Source organism: Aegilops tauschii, chromosome 3 (assembly GCF_002575655.3).
Source record: "Aegilops tauschii subsp. strangulata cultivar AL8/78 chromosome 3, Aet v6.0, whole genome shotgun sequence".
Classification (NCBI taxonomy): Eukaryota; Viridiplantae; Streptophyta; class Magnoliopsida; order Poales; family Poaceae; genus Aegilops; species Aegilops tauschii.
The window spans coordinates 376,876,190-376,896,536 of NC_053037.3; the positions used below are offsets into that span (position 1 = coordinate 376,876,190).

The 20,347-nt window shown below is 45.2% G+C and overlaps 1 pseudogene; it reads left to right on the top strand.

Moving 5' to 3' along the window:
• The first annotated feature begins 830 nt into the window (after positions 1-830).
• On the top strand, positions 831-4,355 carry LOC109767760 (pre-mRNA-splicing factor ATP-dependent RNA helicase DEAH7-like; annotated as a pseudogene).
• Positions 4,356-20,347: the final 15,992 nt, after the last annotated feature.

Below are 20,347 nucleotides of genomic sequence, written 5' to 3' on the forward strand. Positions count from 1 at the left end.
ACGCCGACTACAACAACATTGTGCATCAAGTGGTGCAGCTGGCAAGAGAGATCAGGCAAGCTCAAATCAATCTGGAACCGAGGCCCCGGACACGATCAAATGGAAGTTCAACAGCTCGGGCAACTACTCGACAAGCTCGGCGTACAACGCACAATTCGAAGGCAATCAGACATGCAGTTTCAAAACTATCATTTGGAAGATTTGGGCTCCGGGGAAAGTGAAGATGTTCCTCTGGCTTTTGCACCTCGACAGACTCTGGTGCAACGATCGCCTTCAGAGGAGAGGATGGACGAATGGTTATTTTTGCCCCATGTGTCTGCGCAACCTGGAGACCTCGCTGCACCTGATCTGGGAATGTCCGGTGGCAATGCAGGCCTGGAACACCGCGGCCTCCTGGACAGGGTGCAGCTCTTTAAACCAGCAAGTGTGGAGCAGAGCTGCAACGACAACAGACAAAGTTCAGATGATTGTGGCTTCCGCTGCCCCAGAACACAGGAAGGGCACGAAGACCATGATCGCCCTCATTTCCTGGCACATCTGGCTGGAAAGAAATGCATGCATTTTCAGGGGCAAACAAGCTGACGCTAGGCACATCATCAAAGCATGCCAGAGCGACATGGAGCAATGGCGACTCGCCGGCGCACGATGCATCCAGCAGCCCTTTGGGGAAGTGACGTGAGATATCTCCATGTGCGTCGTTTTAGCCTAGTTTTTTCAGATGGCCTGATTCTTTGGGGCCCGAAGTAAGATGTATTGCCTCTCTTTTCCATGATCGCTCAGCATCTGTAATTTCTCCCTGCTAAATTAAATGAAAACCAGCTACGCTGGCCACTTTAAAAAAAAAAACTTCCAACCCCAACCAAATTCACCCGATCCGTCCCAGCTCCCCAAACCCGTCGCCGCCGGAGCCGTTTCGCGCGCGTCCGCCGCCGCAACTCCCCGTCGTCCTCCTCCTCCCATCAGTTGTTCCGGACGCGATTGGCTTCCTTCGTTGTTAAGGACAAGGAAGCCCTAGCTTGCTTGAATTCATCCGCTCCGTTTTTCTTTTCTTTTTGCTGCCGAGAACGAACAATCTCGAATCCCTCACCTGGCCGCGATGCAGGGTGGTCCGATCTTGCCGCGTCGGCCAGGGAGCTCCGATCTAGGTTTGGACGTCCTCGCAAAGAGGAAACGTGAAGCACAAGGCAGCGACGCATTCAGGCCTCGTCCCCACAAGGAAGAAGCGGCGGCCGGGCATAGATCAGGAGAAATCTCGAGGGCCGATTGCCGCCGCCGATGGGAATGGGAAGCTACAGCTCGTCGGGAGTACCGTGATGACCCACCTGCATCCCAACGGCAACATCCGGCACCATCCCCGTGGGACAATGTGTATTCTTTGCCTTCTGTGCCTGTACGCCCTTCTGGCTCCTCAAAAGGGCCTTCTTCTTCGTGCAATGACACTGAAGCTCGTACAAGGCCCCCAACAGCCGATGGAAAATTTAAGGTCAGCGAGGAGATGATGCAGGAGATGGATTACAATGCTGACCGCACATGGTATGGCTGTGAAGAACAGAGCAGTATATTCAATGCCGGTAGTTATCTTGGAGATGATGCTTCCTTTCAGAATAAGAAGGCAAAATTGCTCCAAGAAGTTGACTCGCCAAGATGGAAGCCTGATGACTCTTGCTCAGAGCAAAAGGTTATCTCAGGTAACCGCTGAGAATGCTCGGTGGGAGGACAGGCAGTTGTTCAGATCAGGAGCTGTTAGGAGAACAGAGGTGCAGACGGAGTTCGACGATGAGGACGAGCGTAAGGTGATACTACTTGTTCATGACACAAAACCCCCATTCCTTGATGGACGAGTTGTGTTCACAACGCAAGCAGAGCCTGTGATGCCACTCAAGGACCCGACATCTGACATGGTTATCATTGCGCGCAAAGGTTCTCTTTTGGTTAGGGAAATTCGTGAAAAGCAGAGTATGAACAAGTCAAGGCAACGCTTCTGGGAGCTTGCTGGATCTATGCTAGGACATATTTTGGGTGTTGGGAAAACAACCCAACAGGCTGATGCTGATACTGTGCTTGTTGGTGACCAAGGTGATGTTGACTTCAAAGAGAAGCTGAAATTTTCACAACACTTGAAGGAAAAGGCAGAAGCAGTCAGCGATTTTGCAAAATCAAAATCTCTTTCTGAACAGAGGCAATACCTTCCCATATACACTGTCAGGGATGACCTGCTCGGAGTTGTGCGGGAAAATCAAGTGGTTGTGGTTGTTGGTGAAACTGGTTCTGGGAAGACTACCCAGCTGACTCAATATCTGCATGAGGATGGATATACCAGAACTGGCCTTGTTGGCTGCACTCAACCAAGACGTGTAGCTGCCATGAGTGTTGCTCGGCGTGTCAGTGACGAAATGGAAACCGTGCTTGGAGAAGAAGTTGGATATGCTATTCGGTTCGAGGATGTCACGTGCCATAAGACAAAAATAAAGTACATGACAGATGGAGTGCTTCTCCGTGAAACCTTGAAGGATGCTGACCTGGACAAATATCGGGTTATCATCATGGATGAAGCACACGAGAGATCAGTGGACACTGATGTATTATTTGGTATATTGAAGAAGGTTGCTGCACGGCGACGGGATTTTAAGCTAATTGTCACATCTGCAACACTAAATGCAGACAAATTCTCAAAATTCTTTGGTGGTGCGCCTGTATTTCACATACCTGGAAGGACATTTCCAGTTAATATCTTGTACAGCAAAACACCATGTGAAGATTATGTGGAAGCGGCAGTGAAGCAGGCCATCACAATCCACATAACGAGTGGCCCTGGCGACATTCTCATATTCATGACTGGGCAGGAAGAAATCGAGACTGCTTGCTATGCGCTTGCTGAGCGCATGGAGCAGCTAATATCATCATCCACCAAGGCTGCAGGGAAGCTCTCAATCTTGCCCGTCTATTCGCAGTTGCCTGCTGACTTGCAGGCCAAGATCTTTCAGAAGGCAGGGGAGGGCACTCGCAAATGCATTGTTGCTACCAACATCGCTGAGACATCCCTGACAGTAGATGGTATCTTGTATGTCATCGATACTGGGTATGGAAAGATGAAGGTATACAATCCACGGATGGGCATGGACGCTCTTCAGGTTTTTCCATGTAGTCGAGCAGCCGCAGACCAGCGCGCAGGGCGTGCAGGAAGAACTGGCCCCGGCACATGCTACAGGCTGTTCACGGAATCCGCTTACCAGGATGAAATGCTCCCTAACCCCGTGCCAGAGATCCAAAGGACCAACCTTGCGAACGTGGTTCTCTTACTGAAATCCCTCGAAGTCGAAAATTTGCTTCATTTTGACTTCATGGACCCACCTCCCCAGGAGAATATCCTCAACTCCATGTACCAGCTCTGGCTGTTGGGTGCCTTGAACAATGCTGGCGGCCTTGCAAATCTAGGCTGGAAGATGGTGGAGTTCCCACTGGACCCAACCCTGGCAAAGATGCTTCTCATGGGTAAGGAGTTGGGGTGCGTTGATGAAGTACTAACAATTGTATCGATGCTCTCAGTGCCATCAGTATTCTTCCGGCCAAAAGATCGAGAAGAGGAGAGTGACACTGCAAGGGAGAAGTTTTTTGTACCGGAGTCTGACCATCTAACACTCCTCAATGTATACCTGCTCTGGGAGTCGAACGAATATAGTGTAGACTGGTGCAATGCTCACTTCCTCCATGTCAAGGGTCTACAAAAGGCTCGGGAAGTGAGATCTCAATTGGTGGACATACTGAACACCCTGAAGATCCCGCAGATATCGCGCCATAGGGAATGGGACTTGGTGAGGAAGGCCATCTGCTCAGCGTACTTCCAGAACTCTGCAAGGTTGAAGGGTGTTGGAGAGTACGTCAACTGCCGTAATGGGGTGCCTTGCCACCTGCATCCCAGCAGCGCCCTCTACGGTCTCGGCTACACCCCTGACTACATCGTCTACCACGAGCTTGTCCTGACAACCAAGGACTATATGCAGTGTGTCAGTGCAGTTGACCCGCAGTGGCTGGTAGAGCTGGGGCCCATGTTCTTCTCTGTGAAGGAGGGTGACACCTCCTTCCTTGACCGCAGGAGGTGGCATAATGAGGAGAAGACGGCCATGGAAGAGGAGATGGAGAAGCTGAGGCAGGAGCAAGATGAGGCGGCATGCAGAGTGAAGGGGAGGGAGGAGAAGAGGGGCAAGCCGCAGCAGCAGGTTGCTATGCCAGGCCTGAAGAAAGGTTTGGCGTATCTTAGGCCCAGAAGGAGAATGGGTTTGTAGGTAGGAAGGTTGAGTGAGTATGTTTGTATGTGCTGATACAATCACACATGAATGAATGCATTATGTGGGACACACACCTGTCAGGAGGCATAGCATTATTTTCGTGTTTGTTTATATGTTAATTTTAGCGGATTTGCTACTTCGCAGTCGACTGCTAATTTCTTAGTAGTGCGACATTGTTGTTGGTAGAAACCTAATACTGCTCTAATTTAGTTACATTGTGAACCACTTCGTTGATAACATTATACTCCACATATCTTGAACATACCTGTGGCTTCATAATTTTATTGTATAGCATCAACTGCTTTGTATTTCCTAGGTCTTTTAATTCTAATTAATTTTGTTGCGCATAAGTTGTTTGTGCAGTATCAAGAGAGCCTGCTGTTGCTTTCCCGGTTTATTCAGCTCGAGGCTTTTATGGTGTTTCCACATTACAACAAGTTTAAGTGAGCATACTTATTAAGATTCAGTATCAGTGGTCCAAATCATATGGATGCAGAAACATCAGTCTTGTTACATATATAAGCATTTATCAGATTATGTGCTGCAACTTCATTGTAGATTCAAATTCCCAGTTGAATCCTGATTTTTTTCCAATTCAATTTTCATGCCATCCCTTAGCTAGGTTTACACAAGTTTATCTTATGCATTAGATTCCTGTTTCCATAATAGAACATGGAACATACAGGTTGCTTAAATCTCAACTGGAAGTTTAATAAGTACATGTAAGCAGGCAATCTGATGATGACTATAATTAGAGCTGTATATTTCCTTTGTTTCACATTAAATAGTAGGCTGAATTCTCCAATCTACTGCAACAAATTTCGGTCTTTATATCTTGTATTGCCAATTTCAACAAAAACAAACTCTAATTTCAGCAAGCGCAAGATACTATATGATGTCCATGTGCATCTACTCTCTGCTTAATCTGATAAGAGATGCTACCCCCCGCAGGCTGCTGTCTGTCGAGTTGAAGTGCTCACCTTGAATCCTGAATATTTCCTAGTTTTATTCGTATGATGATGAAATGCTAGTGGAAATTCGGACGGCTGGTATTTAATTAGTGTTTTTGTGTGAAGTTTTCGCTTGTTTCATCGTAGTAATGACAGGTGGCAATGCCAGTATAATGTATAATGACCTAATGGTGCTGCAGGCTTGACTCCTAGCTAATTAACCATTATGGATGAACTATGCTTGATGCTAGTACCTTTACCATATCCACTTTTTACTTCATTTCATTTTTTGCAACAATGGGCAGGAGCGCACTGTCATGCATTATAAGTTGAGGGGAAGCTATGTTCTACTGTCGTCACTTTGTTTTCTGATTGTCAACTGTGCAAGTTTTTGGAATCAGATGAAACCTTAAGAGCATGATGGCTTGTACTAAAGTGTACATGTAAGTGACCCCTGTTGTCTGCCTTGCTTCTTGATTATGTTTTGACCAGCAATAACTTTTAGAGAAGATCAGAATAACCCGTATGCCTTTGGCCGCAGGCAGCAGCACCATCATGGACAGAAGATGCTCCTCTATGTTGCCTTAATTCATATGCTAATCCATGGACAGAAGATGCTCCCTGTGCTGCGCATAGCTTTGTTAGGTGCATTGGTCGTATTTACAGCAAGTACTGTAGAAAACAATAATCTAGTTCTTGCGTTTCCTCTGGCTGAAGTGATTACGACCTTTTGTGATGTAATTGTGTATTCTTGTGTGCAACATTCAGTTTGATTTGGTTGCCTGATAAATCATTTGTCGTTCGACAAGTGGCCCAATTCAAAACGCTTGCTGATTGCTGATGTTACCTTATGCCTGTCTCGGGTTTATGAGTTCATGCTAGGCCAATCTTGGTTTCGTATTTTTGTTATTTCTCGTGGATGGTTATTCATGCAGATATACGTTTACTTTGGTAGAATATATGGAGTTCCAAAACAGTCATATTTCACTCTCTGCATGTATCTCTTGGTTGGCCGTGTCCAGACAGAGGGATGGAAGGCCAGCAGCATGATTTAGGGCAACTCCGACGAGGATCATCGAAAAGGGCATCACCGAATGTCTGTGGATAGGAATAGGGATGGACGCCATCCAACCATAGTAACCAAAAAATCATTCTCGATTTTTTTCCTATATATTTTTCCCCTACACTAGCACAATGCCCGTGTGTTGCTACGAAGCTATAAAATACGAGAAGTTATGTCATAAGAGCATAATTTTGAGTTGAAGTCATATTTTTGCATTTGTTCTTTTTTGACGAAAATTTTGCATTTGTTGTTTGTGCATTCTGTAAGTGTTGGTCTCACATGAAAGTAGTAGTGTACTTGTTTATTTGGTTTATGTCCCATATGAAAGTAAACGTGCATTTGTTTATTTATGTGTCTTGAAAGGTTGCTAGTCCCATATGTGGGTAAGGGTGTAATTTTTATTGATGAAGGTTGTTGGTCCCATATGTGAACTCACATCAACTCTAACCTTTAAGTAGGAAAGATACCCGGACTACCCAAAATAATCAAAGATAAAGAGTACGATCCTTAAGCAATGAAAAGATAAATATTTTAATGTGACAATAATTCAAATAAAAACATTCAATCCGACATGAGGTTCTGAAATAAAATAGTATAAGTTAGTTGGCCACATGTTCTAGTTATCCATATGAAACACCCAAAGATGCTTGCAGCTGCTCATGAGTTTCCTCGATGCCGAATTTGATACGCATTTGGATAAAAACCTCAAATGTCATTGAATTCTGCTAGTGTTTTGAAAATTCAAACCATGGCAAACTCCATCACCCTCATCCTTCATAATCATCACCTTTGACAATGTCTCTGGATCCCATAGTTTAGCAGGTCTGCAAAAACTGCGATATGGATTTGGAGTACTCCAAATGCTCTCTCCACAACCTTTCTACAGATTATTGTCTTTGTGAAAAGTGACATATTTTTGTTACTCCTTGGTGCGGAGATGGTCTTCACGAAAACCGCTCGCGGAGGATAGATACCATCACAAAGATAGTACCTCATGTTGTAGTCGTGACCATTGATGGTATAGTCGCACTCATGAACTTCACCCACACACAATCTTGAAAACAATGGAGATGTTGGAGCACATTCATGTCATTATGAGACTCGGGTATGCTAAAGAAAGAGTGTCAAATCCAGAGGTCATGCAATGCAACTGCTTCAAGAATGATGGTGGCCTTTTGCAATGGGTATTGCCCTTGTTGAGCATATGAGCAGTTCTTTCATTTACAGTGCATGCAATTCAGGGATCCGAGCATACCTAGAAATCCTCTTGCTTCTCCGGTCGCCATGAGCCTTGTTGAGTCTGCGGGAGTTGGCTCTCTCAAATCTCCATCCAACCACCTCACTATTGCAGTAGCAAATTTGACCATTGATACGTCTCCAACGTATCTACTTTTCCTAACACTTTTCCTCTTGTTTTGGACTCTAATTTGCATGATTTGAATGAAACTAACCCCGGACTGACGCTGTTTTCAGCAGAACTACCATGGTGTTGTTTTTGTGCAGAAATAAAAGTTCTCGGAATGGAACGAAACTTTGCGAGAATTTTTTATACAATAAAAGAGAATTTCTGGAGCCAAGAGCCACCGGAGGGGGGGCACCTGGGTGGGCACAACCCACCAGGGCGCGCCTGCCCTCCCAGGCACGCCCAGGTGGGTTGTCCCCACCTGGTGGCCCCGCAGACCCTGAAACCGACGCTATAAAATCCTATTTTTCCAGAAAAAAACACGGAGAAAGAATTATCGCGTTCCACGAGACAGAGCCGCCGTCACCTCCTTTCTTCATCGGGAGGCCAGATCTGGAGTCCGTTTGGGGCTCCGGAGAGGGGGATCTTCTTTCTTCGTCATCATCAACCCTTCTTCATCGCCAATTCCATGATGCTCCCCACCGGGAGTGAGTAATTCCTTCGTAGGCTCGCTGGTCGGTGAGGAGTTGGATGAGATTCATCAAGTAATAGAGTTAGTTTTGTTAGGGCTTGATCCCTAGTATCCACTATGTTCTGAGATTGATGTTGCTATGACTTTGCTATGCTTAATGCTTGTCACTTTGGGCCCGGGTGCCATGATTTCAGATCTGAACCGTTTATGTTATCACCATTATATCCATGTTCTAGATCCGATCTTGCAAGTTATAGTCACCTACTATGTGTTATGATCCGGCAACCCCGGAGTGACAATAGTCGGGACCACTCCCGGTGATGACCGTAGTTTGAGGAGTTCATGTATTCACCGTGTGTTAATGCTTTGTTCTGATTCTCTATTAAAAGGAGGCCTTAATATCCCTTAGTTTCCAATATGGACCCCACTGTCACAGGAGGGTAGGACAAAAGATGTCATGCAAGTTCTTTCCATAAGCACGTATGACTATTTACGGAATACATGCCTACATTATATTTATGAACTGGAGCTAGTGCCGTATCACCCTAGGTTATGACTGTCACATGATGAATAGTATCCAACAAATTACCGATCCAATGCCTACAAATTTATCTTATATTGTTTCTGCTAAGTTACTATTGCTATCGTACTGCTGCACTTGCTACAAAATTACTGCTATCACTGTTACCGTTACCATTGTTGCTGCTACTATTATCAAAACTATCATACTACTTTGCTACTGATCACTTTGTTGTAGATAATTAATCTCCAGGTGTGGTTGAATTGACAACTCAGCTTCTAATACCTTCAAATATTCTTTGTCTCCCCTTGTGTCGAATCTATAAATTTGGGTTGAATACTCTACCCTCGAAAACTGTTGTGATCCCCTATACTTGCGGGTTATCAAGACCTTTTTCTAGCGCCGTTGCCGGGGAGCATAGCTATATTTGTTGAGTCACTTGGGATTATTATCAAATTATCACTATGAAGAATTTGAAGGATGCTAAGGCTAAGATTTATCCCTCTAAGACGAGGGGAGGTAAGGAACTGCCATCCAGTTCTGCTTTAGATTCACCTTCTATTATAATAAACTTGCAACACCACCACATGCTATTAATCCTGATATGTCGCAACTTATTGATGATGGTACTTCTGCTATGAATGATACTTATGATGATGCTAGTACCTCCCCCTTTCCCCTCCCCTCCCGGGTCGCACACGCGGGCGACCCCGGGGGGGGGGGGCGAAACCCTAGTCCCCAGCGTCTCACCCACCTCGAGCTCACCTAGCCGCTGGCGGTGGTGGCGGCGCCCAGCCGCCGAAGGCGGCGGGCACGGTCGGCGCACCCCGACGGGCCTCCCTCCCGCGGGGGAGCGGCGTCATTCGGGCGGCGCGGGGCGGATCTGATGGCGCGAGGCGGAGCACATGGCGTGTGGCGGAGCAAGCGGCGGAGAGCAGGAGGCGGCTGGGGCTCGCGGGAGAGTTGGTCGCGGCACGGTGGATCCTCCAGGAGGTGACGGCGCAGGACAAGCGGGCGGCGGCGTGACAAGGCCATGGCGGCGGGGCGGCGCTCGGCCAGGAGTGGCTGCCTTGCAGCGGCCCAGCCTGCTCCGTCCTCGGACGTCTCCGTCACAATGACTGCTCCAGGTCCCGGTCGTGGCAGATGGAGGTGAAGGCGCGGGCTGGTTAGGCCAGATCTGGACCGCAGGGGCTCGGCACGGTCGTCTGCCGGAGTTGGCTTGACTGCTGCTGTGTGCGGCTCCTGGCGGTCCTTGATTCGGCCCGGAGGGAGACCTGCGAGCTCGCAGTCGCGGGGAGGTTTGGTGTGTCGAGCTGTTTTGCTTCTGCCTGTGCGGCCTCGGTGGACATCGACAGCTCGGCTACGCGGGCGAAGTGTTGTGGCGGCGGCGAAGTGGTCAACCTGGACGGTGTGGCCCCAAACCGGAGGGCAGGGATGGTGGTGCACGGCAATCCGGAAGAAATTCCAGCCCGTATTCGGTCGGTGCTGGCGGCGATGGTGCCCGTGGGCGTCGTTTCCCTCCTTGGAGGCGTCGCCAAGGTGTGTCGGCATCTCCCTCGCTCACTCATGGGATTGGCAGATGTCTTCGGGCGAAAGCCTAGGTTCGGAGTTGAACCGGCATGATGGCGGCGTCCTCATCGTCGCTACTCTGTTGGGAGCATCACGTTTGAAGATCGGGTCTTGAGGTCCTTGTTGTGCTACTCCGGTGCTTGCTGTTGTCCAAGGTGAGCTTCTGAGGCGCAATGTACGTCGCAGCCGGTGAGTCCAAGACGGTGGCTTTAGTGTATCGACCAAGTTCCGCCATCTACTTGCCACCTCCTTTTTTGGCATCAAGGGTGGATGGTGCGTCGACGAGGGAAGTACTGCTGGAGTTGGTTGTCTTCGGAGGTGACCGGCGCTGGTCGAGACGCGGCGAGGTTGCTTGGTTTTGGTCAGGCTCTTTTTGCTTTGTAGTTGTGTTGTTGTTGGTGGCTGTCTTCGGACTAGCCCTGGTGTGGAGTCTGTGCTATGCTTGGTTCGCAACAAGTTGTAGTCGTCTTGTAATTGAAATTCTGCCTTCTATAAAAATATGGTACGCATTCGCGTACTCTCGAAAACAAAATGATGCTAGTACCTTACTTGATAATGATGTGCCACTTGGTGAATTTGTTGATGAACAAATTGCTAGAGTAATACAACATGATGTTGTTGAATCTGATGATGAGCTTGAAACTAAAACTCTTGAAACACCTGCTAGAGCTAGCCTTCCTAGATATGAATTGCCTAAGGTACTGGAAGGTTATGTTATGAATGAGGAGACAACTAGAGATATTCTTGCTTGTAAGGATAGAGATGATATAGAGAAATTATTATGCAAGTATAAAGAAAAGTCTCTGAATGCTAGAATGCAATATGATCCTAAGTTTGCTACCTCACCTATCTTTATTGTTGATAAGGATTATGAATTCTCTGTTGACCCAGAGTTAATTACTTTGGTTGAATCTGATCCTTTCCATGGTTATGAAACTGAAACTGTTGTGGCACATCTTACTAAGTTGAATGACATAGTGAAAGTGCAACTATCCCTGGGTGGTTTTGGTAATTACTAACAACATATAGCTCATTGAACTAATGCTATTCCAAGATGATCATTTTAGAAAGTTCAACGATTGGCATGGCATGGATTAGGAATGTGGAACCCTCAAGATGCTAAGGACACATATTGGCTCAAGCTCAAGACTCTACATTTTCATTTTAGTGATCCAAGATCACATTGAGTCCATAGAAAAAGCCAATACTATTAAAAGGGGATGAGGTGTTGCTTAATGGCTTGCTTGCTCAAAATGCTTAGTGATATGCTCCAAAAGCCCTCAACCACTTTCTCATATCCACATATGTCCCAATCCAAAAGTCAAACTCGGCCCCACCGAAATGTTCTATCCGGCGCCACCGAGTTCATTTGACATAGCCACTGCCAGAAATCCTAGTCACTTCAGTCTCACCGATAGGGATCTCGGTCTCACCGAGATGGGAATGCAAACTCTCTGTTTCCCTTCATAACATTTTGGTCTAACCGAGATGAGCGATCAGTCCCACCGAGTCCGCAATGCAAACTCTCTATTTCCCCTTCGTAACATTTCGGTCTCACCGAAATGAGCGAATCAGTCCCACCGAGTTTACCTGACCAACTCCCTGGTTAGCTTATTACCAAAGTCGGTCCCACCGAGTTTGTGTAATCGGTCTCACCGAGATTACGGTATGCCCTAACCCTAATGAAATCGATCCCACCGAGTTGACATGTCGGTCCCACCGAAAATCCTAACGTTCACATTTTGAACTGAATCGCTCTGACCGAGTTTTCTTATCCGGTCCCACCGAGTTTGGTGAATTGTGTGTAACAGTTAGATTTTGTGTGGAGACTATAAATACCCCTCCACCCACTCTTCATTCGTGAGGAGAGCCATCAGCACATGCCTACACTTCCAGCATACATTTTCTGAGAGAGAACCACCTACTCATGTGTTGAGGTCAAGATATTCCATTCCAACCACATAAATCTTGATCTCTAGCCTTCTCCAAGTTGCTTTCCAGTCAAATCATCTTTCCACCAAATCCAAATCCATGAGAGAGAGTTGAGTGTTGGGGAGACTATCATTTGAATCACAAGAGCAAGGAGTTCATCATCAACACACTATCTATTACCTTTTGGAGAGTGTTATCTCCTAGATTGGTTAGGTGTCACTTGGGAGCCTCTGTCAAGATTGTGGAGTTGAACCAAGGAGTTTGTACGGGCAAGGAGATCGCCTACTTCGTGAAGATCTACCCTAGTGAGGCAAGTCCTTCGTGGGCGATGGCCATGGTGGGATAGACAAGGTTGCTTCTTCGTGGACCCTTCATGGGTGGAGCCCTCCGTGGACTCGCGCAACCGTTACCCTTCGTGGGTTGAAGTCTCCATCAACGTGGATGTACGATAGCACCACCTATCGGAACCACGCCAAAAATCTCCGTGTCTACATTGCTTTGCTCCCTCCAAACTCCTCCCTTTGCCTTCATATGCAAATTTTTTGCATTCCCCTGCTATACTCTTAGACTTGCATGTGTAGGGTGATTGCTTGACTTGTGCTAAGTTGCTAAAATCTGCCAAGACTTAAAATTGGAAAAAGGCTAGATTTTTATTTGGTCAAGTAGTCTAATCACCCCCCTCTAGACATACTTTCGATCCTACAAGTGGTATCAGAGCTTTGGTCTCCATTTGCCTTGATTTCCATAGCTTTTGGTGATCATAGCCTTGGTTTCACAACCTAGGAGAGTATGGCGTCTAGCGAGGGAAATTACCACCGTAGAGGTCCTTACTTTGATGGTACTAATTTTGCTAGTTGGAAGCATAAGATGAAAATGCATATTCTTGGACATACCCCGCCGTTTGGGCTATTGTATGTATTGGTTTGCAAGGTGAATTCTTTGATGGGAGAGAACCGAACCGAGAAGCTACGGCGGAAGAGTTGAAGATGCTGCAATACAATGCTCAAGCTTGCGATATCCTCTTCAACAGATTGTGCCCCGAAGAATTCAAAAAAATCAGTCGTCTTGATAATGCAAAGGAAATTTGGGATACTTTGATTGATATGCACAAGGGTACCGACTCCGTCAAGGAATCCAAATTGGATGTGCTTCAAAGTCAACTTGATAAGTTCAAAATGAAGGATGGTGAAGGTGTCGCTGAAATGTACTCTAGGCTTGCTCTCATCACAAATGAGATTGCCGGCTTAGGAAGTGAAGAGATGACCGACAGATTCATCATCAAGAAGATCCTAAGAGCCTTGGATGGAAAATATGATACCGTGTGCACATTTATCCAAATGATGCCCAATTACAAAGATCTCAAGCCTACGGAAGTCATTGAAGAATTGTTGCTCATGAGATGTCACTCAAGGATAAGGAAGAGCTTCACAACAAGTCAAGTGGTGCTTACAAAGCCTCATGTGATACTCCTACATCATCAAGTGAGAAACAAACCTTCAATGAGGAGTTGAGCCTAATTGTGAAGAATTTCAACAAGTTCTACAAGAGTAGAAGCAAGGAAAGAAGCTCCAAGTCAAGGTCATACAATGATAAAAGATCTTCTAGTTGTGAGCGTAATTGCTACAATTGTGGAAGACCCGGACACTATTCCAATGAGTGTACGGCTCCCTACAAACGAAGAGAAGATTCACCCAAAAGAAGAAGTAGAAGAGAAGAATCACCACCAAGAGAGAGAAGGAGTAGAGATGATCATTATGAACGAAGAACCTCTCGGAGAAGCAAGGATTCAGAAAGGAAGGACAAATCATCAAAGAGCTACACAAAACGAAGACATCAAGCTCATGTTGGTGAATGGGTATCTGGCTCTGACTCCGAAAGAAGTTATCACTCCGACTCCGAATATACTCAAGATGAAGGTGTTGCCGATCGAGCACTTGTGTCAACCAACTCCTACGACATATTTGACTCACCAAATGAGGGAATTGGAAGATGCTTCATGGCTAAAGGCCCAAAGGTATCACACCCCGAGTATATTGATTTCAATAGTGATGAAGATGACTTGCTAGGTGATGATGATTTACTTGTTGATAACTCTAGTGATGAAAACTATGATGAACTTGCTATAAATCATGCTAATCAAGATAAAACGAATGATGATGATAAGAAGGAGATTGAGCGTCTAACTAAAGAACTAAACACTCTTAAGTTAGCTCATGAAACTACCTTGGAAGATCATCGAGAACTTTTAAAGACTCACGAAAAGTTACGCTTTGAAAAGCTCAACCTTGAGCAAGAGCATGGGTTCTTAAAAGCGATCAATGATGATCTTCACAAGAAAAGTTCTTCTTACATTGCCAAGCATTTACTCTTTTCTACTTGCATGCCACAAGTTAAATCTAGCAACAAGAGTAAGAAAGATTCTTCATCTAGTAGTAACAATAATCATGTTAAATCCAATGTTGTTTCTTCTAGTAGTTCTCTTGATTCCACTAATGATTCTCTTAGCCAAGTTACACTTGAGCAAAAAAATAGCTTATTGAAGGGAATTATAGAGAAAGGTGTTTACAAGAACCTTGCTGGGAGTAAGCAATTTGAGGAAATTGTACGCAAGCAAGGAAGGCACCGGAAGAATCAAGGTGTTGGTTTTGAACGAAAGTTCAATGCCAATGGAGTTGAGTGGGAAGAAGATCAATACCCCAAGACGAAGTTTGTTCCTCAACAAGAGAAGTATGATCCTACTTGTTTACAAGGGACACAAGCTCAAGATGATCTTCCACCACAAGACCACAAGCAAAAAGGCAAGGGCGAGCTTCAAGAGGAGATTGATGCATTTGAAGAAGCTCCTAAGGCCTTGGTCAAGTGGGTTCCCAAGACTACATCAAGTTCTACTTCATCAAGTACGACTACAACTCCAAGGATTCTTATCAAGATGATGTGGATCCCGAAGAATAAGAACTAGAGAGTTCTTGAGGGTGACTCCGCCAACATACTTCACTCATATTATTTTGGCGAGGACAAGTGCAAACAACTTCCACATCTTGCACTAGTTCAAGGAGTCACAAACCCTCTTGTTGGTAAGACAAGGGAGAAGGTAACCTAATGCTTTCATGGACATCATCTTGTGTGAACATCACTCTATGTCTATGGATATCCTTGTTTGTTCCTTGTGGGACTAACCCGTGTAGGTATTGAAAGTGCAACTCACTCCAATGGATTGCTCCAAATGATCTACATCAACATTGAGCATCCACATCTTCAACATCTACATGAAGTCATCATCGACAAAACCCAAGGTTAGTTCATCCCTCTTAGGGGGGATATCACATCTAGGGGGAGCTTTACTCTAATCAATTGAGCTAAAGCAACTCTAATGGTGTGAACACAACAATGCTTTATGTAAAAGTGGTAACCCCACTTGTGCTTAAACGATGAGTATGACCTATGATCAAATGTTCTCATTTGACTCCTATGTCAATATACTCATATATAGATGACCAAGTCATCGCCAATTGCTTGATAGATGCTAGAGTGTTTGTGCATGCTTTGTCACATATTTCATTTGCCATTTTATTGTGTGAGCATGTTGATTGCATATTTTATTCATTCGAGGACATCCACTTGTTGTTTTGATTGATTGGCTCTTTCTCTTTTGCCAAGTGGATGGCCAAGAATGCATAAGAACTTCCTCTAGCTATCTATGTTATTCTCGTCTCAAACTCTATTCATGCTACATCACAAAGTTTGATCAAGTCAGATTTGAACCACTCTGTGTGAGGAGCACTCGGAGTCCCTGATTCGTCATAGACTTAAACTTCCAAAACCTCTCTATGCATTTTGGTATGACCGATCCATCCACTTCGGTCACACCGAGTTCACTAAGTTGATCTAGGTTTTCAATCTCGGTGCAACCGATTTGAACTTTTCGGTCACACCGAGTTGCAGTAACCGCTTGCGATTCTGCATCTCGATGCCACCGAGTCATTCCACTCGGTCACACCGACAGGGTCAGGATATATAAACCCACGGGTGAGATTTTGGAAACTTCTTCAAAACCCTCCACCCCTCGCGTGTCCTGCTCTGCCGCCTCGAGTCTCCGGATCGTCTCCTCGTCGCCAGCGACCTCCCGTCGCTGGTCTCGTCACCGTCAATGGGATTCTGCCCCGCCGTTGTCGCCATAGTGAACTCACCGTCGAGCTATGGTATGAGTTCGATCTTTTGTGCTAATTCCTTACTCCGATTCCTAGCACATTGCTTTGCCATGATCTTTACCATGTATGAAATCAATCTATCCATAGAAAACTTCCTTTAGGTTAGGTTTGATTCGAAAATTTAGGGTTAGATCTCCGCCGAACTCATCTCGGACCGACCGAGTTGTAGAAATCGGTCTCACTGATTTGGCTTAGGCCATTGCACATGCGCTTTTCGGTCTGACCGAAAATTGCAAATCGGTGCGACCGAGTTCAACTCTCAATGAAACCCTAGCAATCTCGGAGCCACCAAACTGTGACTCGGTCTGACCGAGTTCACTAGTTTAGACTCCAAAAGTTGCTTCGGTATCACCGAGTTTAACAAATCGGTAGCTCCGAAATGATTTCTGTGGAGAACTAAAACTAAGTTTTTGATCCATCTGTTTTGAAAAAACTCTGCACTTTGTGATGCTCATCTATTCTACCTCATCTATATCTATCCACAGGGTCTGCTGTCAGTTTGCTTGCCAGAATGTCTGACCAGAGTGATAGCCAGAACAGATCAGAAGAGCAAGTGCAAATGAGTGAGGGCACTAGTCCCTCAAGCAGCTATGATGAGGGCAGCAGGAGCCCTCCAAGTAATTTTCCCAAGGCAGCCACCAGATCAAGGAAGTAAGAGAACCTCGGATTCTGAGGATGAGGACTATGTAGCTACACATGAGGAAGTGAGCTCCAAGAAGAAAGTCCTGAAGAAGGAGTATGGCACAGCTGCTGCAACCAAGCCAGGGTTGTACAAGAAGGCACGTGCAAAGAGAGTTCCAATGTCTAAGGCCAGGGCCTCCACTCAGGAACCCTCCAAATCAACTAGAGGAGAGGCTGCTAGTGAGGATAAGAAGAAGAAGAAAAGAAAGAGAGGAAGATGGTGCAAGAAGGTGGACCCCATGGCGAAATTTGAAAGGCATTCTTCTGAAGAAGAAGAAGATGAAGAGGATGCAGCACCAGCACCCAAGTCCTAGAAGCTTATGGGGGATTCTATCAAGTCAGTGGCTGCTTCATCAAAGCCCAAAACTGCTCCCAAAGCTACTGCTCAAGCTCAGAAACCTTCTAAGCGCAAGAGAAGCACCAGGAACATCCCAGCTGAAGAGAAGAACAAGGCCCCAGTGCCTGAAGTTGAAGAAGAAGATGCTGAAGCCCAAGTGCTGAGAAAACTGAAACCAAAGATTCCAGACCAGAATGACACTCATCCAGTGGCAGAGGATATGAGCATCAGGAAGGATGCAGGTCTGAGACTTTGGAGACAGTCTGATCCATATGCTGTAAGAAGGAGGACTACCATGGACTACAGGTTCCACACCAAAGAACAACAAGATTTCTATGAGACCATACTATTGGACAAGAAACCTATAGTCTATGATATGAAGTGGGTTGATTGGGAATTCATTGATGAGAATGAAGATTATTTTCCAGGAGTGCATGAAAGCTTCAAAGCTTGTGGAGTTGACAAGTTTGTTGGACAGAAGCTTACCAAATGGAATGATGAGCTCATTATGCAGTTTTACTCCACTGCTCATTTCTATCCAGATGGTAGAATAGTATGGATGTCTGAAGGTACAAGGTACCAGTCAACTGTTGATGAGTGGGCCAAGTTGATCAATGCCCCAGAAGAACATGAGGATGATTTGGATGTGTATGCCAAGAAGAAGAAAGACCACAACTCCATGGCAAATATGTACAAAGAGATCCCATACAAAGCTTTGGAGACACACAAGTTTGGATCTGTGCATTATTTGCTGTCTGGTCTAGCCACAGTTAACACCATCTTGAGGCATACTCTGTTACCCAAATCTGGAGATCACAAGATGATCAGAGGACATTCCATCAACCTGCTGTAGATATTTGATGTTCCTCAAAAATTCAAAGTCACGAGTCTGATTGTTGAGACAATCGAGAGGACTGCTGCAGATCAGAAAAGATCTTGTGGGTATGCTCCACACATTCAGGTGCTCATCAACTCCAAGATGGGCACATGCACTTACTTGTTGGACAAGGAGCATTTACCTTTGCACCCAGAATTCCAGGATAACACAGTTGTGATGAATGAGGATGATCCTTCATCAGTGCAAGCACAAGAGAAGAGAGCAAAGGCAAAGGCAGAAAAAGCTGCAAAGATGCCAAGTGTTGAGGAGGCATCAGAAGTGTTCTTAAAGAGCAAACAAGATCAACTAGCTTATCTGATTCAAGCAACATTGAGGATTGAGAAGGGCTTGGCCACCCTGACTCAAAATCAAGAAAGCTTGGAGAGGATTGTAGAAACAAAGTTCTATGATCTTGATCTGAAGGTAACTGAGATACAGACTGCAGTTGAGCAGCTCCAGGAGGAAGCAGAGGAGAAGAAAGGACAGGGTACTACATATGCTTTTCAGCGAGTGCCAAGAGGTCAGAGGTCAGTTGCAGTGCCAGTGCCAGATAGAAGAGCTACTTCATCTGCACCAGCAGCAACAGCTTCAGTACCACCTCCAGCAGCCACTCCATCAGCTCCAGCAACGTCTACTGATGCTTTCGTCCTTGGAGTTCTCTCTACACCACCTCCCGAAGACCAAGCCTGAGAGACGCATAGCACTATGCATTTTCAAACTTTTTGGTAACTTGTTGCCAAAGGGGGAGAAATGTATAGATCATAGGCTGTGAGAGAGTGTGTGTGTTTTGCTTCTTTGTCTCTCTTGCTTTTTGGTTGATACTTTTGTGTGTGCTTGTTTGATACGCTTTATGTCTATGTGTGAGATACTTATATGATCATGTGTTTGATCATATCATACTTTAATGTTTGCTTCGATGATATTATCTTTTATATCCCTATATGATCATTCACTTTGCTTGGTGATGAGTGCATGTTTTAATTCCTATCATTTTGAGCGCTCCACCAAGATGTATGTGACATAGAAGAGTAACCCATGATCCTAATCGACTGTGCATTTGCATTCAAAAGCAAATTTTAAATAATGCACAAATTTAGGGGGAGCTCTTGCTTATCACATACTTCTCAAAGCAACGATGTATTTTAAATCTTATTATCATTTGTCGAAGCTTTGATCTATATGTTGTCATCAATTACCAAAAAGGGGGAGATTGAAAGTGCAACTATCCCTGGGTGGTTTTGGTAATTACTAACAACATATAGCTCATTGAACTAATGCTATTCCAAGATGATCATTTCACAAAGTTCAATGATTGGCATGGCATGGATTACGAATATGGACCCCTCAAGATGCTAAGGACACATATTGGCTCAAGCTCAAGACTCTACATTTTCATTTTAGTGAACCAAGATCACATTGAGTCCATAGGAAAAGCCAATACTATTAAAAGGGGATGAGGTGTTGCTTAATGGCTTGCTTGCTCAAAATTCTTAGTGATATGCTCAGAAAGCCCTCAACCACTTTCTCATATCCACATATGTCCCGAACCAAAAGTCAAACTTGGCCCCACTGAAATGTTCTATCTGGCGCCACCGAGTTCATTTGACATAGCCACTGCCAGAAACCCTACTCACTTCGGTCTCACCGATAGGGATCTCATGAAGGAAATATGCCCTAGAGGCAATAATAAATTTATTATTTATTATTTATTTCCTTATTTCATGATAAATGTTTATCATTCATGCTAGAATTGTATTAACCGGAAACTTGATACATGTGTGAATACATAGACAAAACAATGTGTCACTAGTATGCCTCTACTTGACAAGCTCGTTGAATCAAAGATGGTTAACTTTCCTAGCCATAGACATGAGTTGTCATTTGATTAACGGGATCACATCATTAGAGAATGATGTGATTGACTTGACCCATTCCGTTAGCTTAGCATTTGATCGTTTAGTATGTTGCTATTGCTTTCTTCATGACTTATACACGTTCCTATGACTATGAGATTATGCAACTCCCGAATACCGGAGGATCACTTTGTGTG